The following is a 7,417-nucleotide window of genomic DNA, read 5'->3' on the forward strand; positions in this document are numbered from 1 at the left end:
GCTCGCCCCGCGGGGCCTCCGCACGTGGCGCGCCCTCTGGTGGTGGCTCTTCTCCGCGTCGTTGCGTGGCTGGCCGTCCCACGCCCTCAGTGGCCTTCCCTGTCTGTTCTGCCTAAAAGAGCAGCCCTTTTCCCTCTCCGTCCCTTACCATACTTCATCTGGCTCATAGCACTCATCACTACTTGGCATCTGACACATCTACTGGTTCACTGTCTGATCCCCCCACTGAGAACAGGGACTTTGTCCATTTTGTTCATTCCTGCATCCCTGGAAAATCCGTGGAAAAATAAGTAGACCGTCAATAAGTATTTTTGTCTGAGTGACTCAACACTCACCATTCCTTCAAAAAGGAGTTCTTACTTTACTTTGTCCCTTTCACTTACCAACCACTGAAACTTTACTTTGTGCCAGCCTCTGGCAAAGTCCAGGCCTTTCTACAAGGCAGGAATTTCCCCACAAAAAGGTGGATACTTGAGACCCACTGGAAAGTATTATCTTCTGAGAATCATACCTTTCACACAACTAATTCCTTGAACCCTGGCAGCGATTCTATGAGGTGATGTTGCTGTTTCCATTTTCTATGTAAGGGGACTGAGGCTTTAAGATCACAGAGGTGGGGAGTGGAGCTGAGCTATGAACCCAGGTATTCTGATCACAGTTCAAAATGGAGAACATGTGTCTGTGGGCAGCGTTAGGACATAGTGCATGGGCAGGTAGGGTGGGGAATTGTCTCCTCTTTGCCTTTATGTGAATGAGATGTTTTAGTATCCTTGAGAAGGGAGTGTTTTGGAGGTCTCTACGTACTCTACTAAGACATATACCTTTTCTGGTCTCTACTTATCTGAGAGTTGTTCTCAGGAAGCATCTTGGGAAGTTTCACTGAGGTTAAGTGGTAAGTACTGCAGAGAGTAATTAGAATCTCTTTGCTTTCATTTAGTCATTCAGTCAATATTTGCTCACCACAGGCTAACATATTTGGTCTGAGAGAGCAAATCAGGGAGTGTTTGCTTGGTTTGAGTTGTTTGGAAAAGTCTTTTAATTCCACTCAATTCAATTCCTGGAACAATGGTATAACTGGTGTGGTTTAAAGAGTTAACCTCTCACCACAGTCAACTAGATAAAGTGGACTGGATCCTCCAACTAGATAATAAGAAAAACTTTCCAGTTTGCACAGTGCTTTTGCCATAAGATCCCCACATCAACCCAATGAGTAATAAGGAATTTCAACACTGAGGACCGCGGCGTGGGGAGAGCATCCAGAGAAATGAGATTAACAGTTTTAATATGTGAGTGAACAATGCGCAGAGGAATTAACTGCCTATTTGGTTAACTTCTTTTAGGGATGCTGGGATTAAATTAAATGCAGCCTGGGGGAACTGTTATGCTGCTTGAACTAGTAATTAGGATTCCCATGCATGTGTATGTGCACACACATGTAAACACATATGTGGATGTATGCTCTTGTGTGAGGTAACCTGTGCAGGAAAATAAGAGAAAACTGACTAAATACAAAGAACAAACTCCTAATTTGAAGTCAGGACAGGCGTGGTGGCTCACACCTATAATCCTAGCACTTTGGGAGGCCAAGGCAGAAGGATTCCTTGAGGTCAGGAGTTCAAGATCAGCCTCGACAACATAGCCAGACCCCATTTCTAAAAAAAAACTTTGTAAGCTATAGTTCTCTTTTAAAAAAAGATGAAGTCAAAGAGCCTTTTTGGAGAACCTAATCTATTATTTTTTCTGGCTAAGAGATTTGGGCTCTTCAGCTAACTGTTTAACTTATCGGAATCACTTTTCTCATCTGTAAAATAGGGATACTTATCTCACAGGGTGGTGTGTCTGGTACAAAGAAGGCCACTCAATAAATGTGTATTGAATTAAATATTCTTTCTACTTGTTACCATCCATTATTAATAAACAAAATATTGTAAAATCATAGCTCTTTTGGCTTTTTTTTTTAACCATTCAGGTATTCTTTATAGAATTTATTCTTATTATATTTTCAAAATGTATTCCTTCCTAGGGTATCTTAGGATATGTGATAAATCAAAAAGAAATATAAACCTTAAAAACAGAATAAACAGGAGCCAGACAATAGGGTACAAACCAGACTAAATAAATATGACTTACATCCTGCCCTGAAATGTGGCTCGTAAGGGGAAAGTGATCAGGACTGGACGTAGTTACTCCACTGAAAACATCTTTGCTTTGGTGGCTAGCAGAACTCAGCAGGAGCACCATGTTCTGTTTACTCACCAGCAGATGAAATTCTCAAACAGAACTTCTGCCGTGTACTCACAAATCAGCTAACATGTGTTCTCATGTCTGCAACCAAAACAGAGTGAACAAAAAGATCCATTGATATGTTCAAGGATAAATATATAAGCACTTGCTTCTTATGGCAAGGTCTGAGGTTGGGTAAGTTGGTGGACATCACAAACTATGAGGAATGCAGTGGCCCAGGAAGTTGACCTAAAGACAGAGGCACCATTAGGAATCAGGCAAAAACTTTCCATTAGAATAGAACAGCAGCCAATATTGTTGCAAGCATTTGATATCTATTAATCTCATCCTGTTACCACTGCAAACCTGTAAGCCAATTATCTGTAAAACGAGAATACCCCATGTCCCAGGTGGCTGTGCCTGGTGGGACCTGGTATGCTGGAAGAACTACACTGTTACAATGTTAAGACAAGATAAGGAGTCAGAAAGGAGCCATTAATTATGACATTAACAATTAATAACTTACTATGATGCTTATCCTTCACTACAACCAGTCAATGGCCATATGAAATAGGAATAATTGTCCTCTAAGAGTGAAGGAACTGGAGCTCTGGGAGGTGACCATAGAGGTTAAGTGGCAGAAGACCAGAGACTTTAACCAGTTGTTCCAACTCCAAATCTCATGTTCTCTCTGCTACGTCTCAGCAAAGTCCCACAGGTTCAGTCTTGCTTTGGAGCATCCTAAGAGCTGAAACAGCAGGAGACCTGGCCCTAGAAACCAGAAAGAGCCTAGCAAATTTACTCAACCCTGTATAGTTTGGCATCTGCCCGTCACACCACTGTCTGACCTTTTAGGTGCCATGTCTAAGTTTGTTTGTTTGTATCATCTCTGCAACATTTTGTGCTGTTGATCATGCTCTTCTTGAAACCCTCTACTTCTGTGGCTTCCATGTCACATGTCCTAATTCTATGCTTTTGGCCCTTGGGTTTTATACGACAAGCTTAGCCTGGATAATAGCTAACATTAATGGAGTGCTTCTTATGTGGCAGGCACTGTCCCAATCCCTTTACCTGTATTAGCATGCATTAATTAATCTTCATAACAGCCCATGAATCAGGTGGTCATTATTGTCCCCTTTGAAAAAGATAAGGACACTCAGCAACAAAAGAAAAAATAAACTGGACTTCAGCAAAATTAAAAACATTTGTGCATCAAGGGACACTGTCAATAGAGTGGAAAGACAACCCACAGGATAGGAGAAAATATTTGCAAAGCAAGTATTGGATAAGAGATTAATGTCTAGAATATATGAAGAACTACAACTCACAACACCAAAACTACACAACCCAATTCAAAAAATGAACAGACATTTCTCCAAAGAAGGTATACAAATGGACTCATCTTTCTTGATCTTTTGGTGGCATTTGACATGTTAGTCATGGACTCATTTTTATATTTTTATTTTTATAAAAATATTTTCTTCACTAAGCTTCCAGGACTCTACTTCTTCTGTCACCACCTGCTCCTTTTCAGTTTCCTTTGCAGGTTCCTTTTTATCTCCTGACTTCAAAACTGCAGATTCCCCAAGGATCTCAGTGTTCTGACTCAGTCCTCTGACCATGGTTTATGACTTTAAATACCATCCAAAATGCAGACATTTCCCAGTCTGGATCTTTCTCCTGACCTGAGATGCATATACCAGACTGCCTAATCAATTAAGCTATCCAAAACTAACTCCCTGCTCATCTCAGTAAATGACCTCTGTTCTTGCAGATACTTAGGCCGATCACCTAGACTCAGCGAGACTTCCCCTTTCTCACACTGCCTTCTCTACAGCAGCAAATCCTGTGGGCTCCACCTTCACCGTATATCCAGAATTCGATGGCTCCTCACTGCCTTCCCTACCAACCATCATCCCTCACACAGATTACTGCAATAGCTAGCCAGCAGGTCTCCCTTCTCCCCATTCCCATCAGACTTCCCTGCAGAAGTAAGAATGCTTTTTAAACTTTTTTTTTTTTTTTTTTTTGAGACAGAGTCTCACTCTGTCACCTGGGCTAGAGTGCCATGGCATCATCACAGCTCACAGCAACCTCCAAGTCCTGGGCTCAAGCAATCCTCCTGCCTCAGCCTCCCAAGTAGCTGGGACTACAGACATGCACCACCATGCCTAGCTAATTTTTTCTAGAAAAATTTTAGTAGAGACGGGGTTTCGCTCTTGGTCAGGCTGTTTTCAAACTCTTTACCTCAAGTAATCCTCCCATCTCAGCCTCCCAGAATGTTAGGATTACAAGCGTCAGCCACTGCACCCAGCCTGCTTTTTAAACTTAATAATGCTTTTTAAACCTACGTCAAATCATGTCACTCCACTGCTTGCAACCCTCCAATGGCTTCCCATCTCCTTCAAAGTCAAACCATATTCATTACCAGGCTCTCCTTGACCCAGCCAGCCCCTTTCTCACTGGGCTTCAGCCATTTCCTTCTTGAACTCCTGGCCTCAAGTGATCCGCCCACCTCAGCCTCCCAAAGTGCTACAATTACAGGCATGAGCCACCACGCACGCACAGCTGTTGTACTACTTTGGCAAAACTCTTCTCTCTGGTATTGTGGGATTGGTTCTCTCACTCCTTTCACGTGTGACCATCCTATATAAAAAAGTATTCTCCATCCCCCATATCCCTCCTGTTAGGCTTTATTTTCTGTATAGCGTTTATCATCACCTGACTGCCAATATATATTTATTGTCTCTATCCTCTAGTATCCAATGAGGGCAGATACTTTGTTCACTGCTCCAGCACCAAAAACACTGCCTGGCATGCAGTACACAAACTCTGAGTGGCAATTATGGCTTTGGTTAATTAAGAAAAAGGGGAGGGGGTGTATGTGTGTGCAGAAATTATAGAGTTTTTAGTAAATATAGATTTTGTGGTAAACAGAAATCCTTCAAAACATGGGGCCCATGATGAAAATAATATCAGGGGTTCTTGGTTGTTATAATGCTGAGAACCCCTGGATTAGATTATTCTAGGTTTAGAAGCTAACTAAAATTCAAACTCAACAAAACATCATTAAGCAAAAATTTAGAATTTTGGTACTGGATGTGATCATATCTTGGCCTCTGGGACAATAGAAACTTAAGTGGTTTTTTTTTTTTCTAGTTTAACATTTCTCTGTATTATGACCAAGTTAGTCCTGCAAGAACTGAACACTCTATGCCCCAGGTTTGGCCTATAAACTAATAGTTCGAATATATACAGAATGGAAAGCTTTCTTCTTATGTGTGAATACAAGCTCCAAATAAGAATGAAACATTCTCAACGTATCAATTTTTTAAATTATACCTTTTCCCTGTTATACAAACATATCACATTCATTTTGGAGGAAAAAAACTGACTAAATGTCATCCTTGTGTCACTGTTTAGAATTATCACTGTTAAGTTCTTCAGATCTTATATTCATATGTATATTAAATATTTTGTATTATAACCTTGTCACTAGCTATCGTTACCCATGTATGAATATCATAGCTTAATCTTCTAAGTTCAAGCGAGATAAATGGCTTCATGGCTAATCGGCATAGGGGCTAAAGAACAGAGGCAAAGCATTTTGCATCAAGAAGCCACACAGGACTCCATTTCAGCCAGCAATGGCTATATAGATGGTCCTAGATACGAAATAAGAGAGATTATTTTGTTGCAGAAATGAAGACAAACCAGAAAATTCTATCCACAGAGAAAACCTTATAATAGGATATCCCTTCATGATGAAAAGATCATGCTATCCTAAGGGGAAAGGAATGACGTGTAATCATAGGAAACTATTGTTCCTTTTGACTTTCCTTTTAATTGTAAATACTTGTGTTGGACTGCTTGAAGATACAAGGTATACTCTGTTCTTAGCAGTATTAAGTTGTGTGTTGGAACCAGCTACACTTATTTTTTAAAGTACTGTCTCTTTCCTTTGCTATCTTTTCTTATCCTTCTGTCCAATCTCTAAAAGTTGAATATTCTAAGGTGTTCACTGTGCCTCAAAAAAAGCTCTCTCTTGTACCTTACTTAGGACAGTGACAAACTTGGTTTCATATAGTAGAGTTGTATATCTTTAAGAAAGAGAATTTTAGGCTGGGCGAGGTGGCTCACGCCTGTAATCCTAGCACTCTGGGAGGCCGAGGCAGGTGGATCTTCTGAGCTCCGGAGTTCGAGACCAGCCTGAGCAAGAGTGAGACTCCGTCTCTACTAAAAAATAGAAAGAAATTATCTGGCCAACTAAAATATATATAGAAAAAATTAGCCGGGCATGGTGGCACATGCCTGTAGTCCCAGCTACTCGGGAGGCTGAGGCAGTAGGATTGCTTAAGCCCAGGAGTTTGAGGTTGCTGTGAGCTAGGCTGACGCCATGGCACTCACTCTAGCCAGGGCAACGAAGCGAGACTCTGTCTCAAAAAAAAAAATTAAAAAAAAAAAAAATAAATAAATAAAAGAAAGAGAATTTTAGAAATGGAAGAAACTTTTAGAAGTCTAGTCAAATTCATAAATCATAATTAATGTTTTTTTCCTTACAAAGGAAACCATGGCTCAGTATGGTTAAATGATTTGCCTGAGTTTTAAAGTAATAGTTTTGTCCAGAATTCAAGTCTAATGACTTCCAAATTCAAGGGCTCTGTACTGTCTCCTAGAGGTTAGCTGTAAAATGAAATGTATAACTAGGCAGCTTATCATAAAGATCAACAGATGTTGGTAGCTTTTAGGATCTAATTATCTAATTAGGATACTTGCTCTGCCACTTTGTGTGTATGTGATTGAGTGAGAAAACTACTGAGCTGTTTTTTTACTCTTAATATATTCAGGTTCTAGGAATATGTATGGTGACTATTTTTGTGTTACACATACAATGCTTTCTCATAAGGACACATCTGAAGATCTTCCTTCAAATAAATAGAGCTACTTTTTTATGACCAGATTCTGAAAATGTTCTATTAACTTTTACAGATGTACATTCGGGGAAAATTACTATTTGCCAATTTTATTTTCAATGGCTATAGCACATCTGTTGAAGACCTTCAAAAGCAAATTGTGAAGACAAGGAATGATTACCAAATGGGATATTTCCTACCTAATGACTTCAGAATCCGGTAATTACATACACCTTACTTACCCTATCTCACACTTTTTTTTCTTGAGACAGCATCTCGCT

Source organism: Lemur catta, chromosome 6, assembly GCF_020740605.2.
Source record: "Lemur catta isolate mLemCat1 chromosome 6, mLemCat1.pri, whole genome shotgun sequence".
Taxonomy (NCBI): Eukaryota; Metazoa; Chordata; class Mammalia; order Primates; family Lemuridae; genus Lemur; species Lemur catta.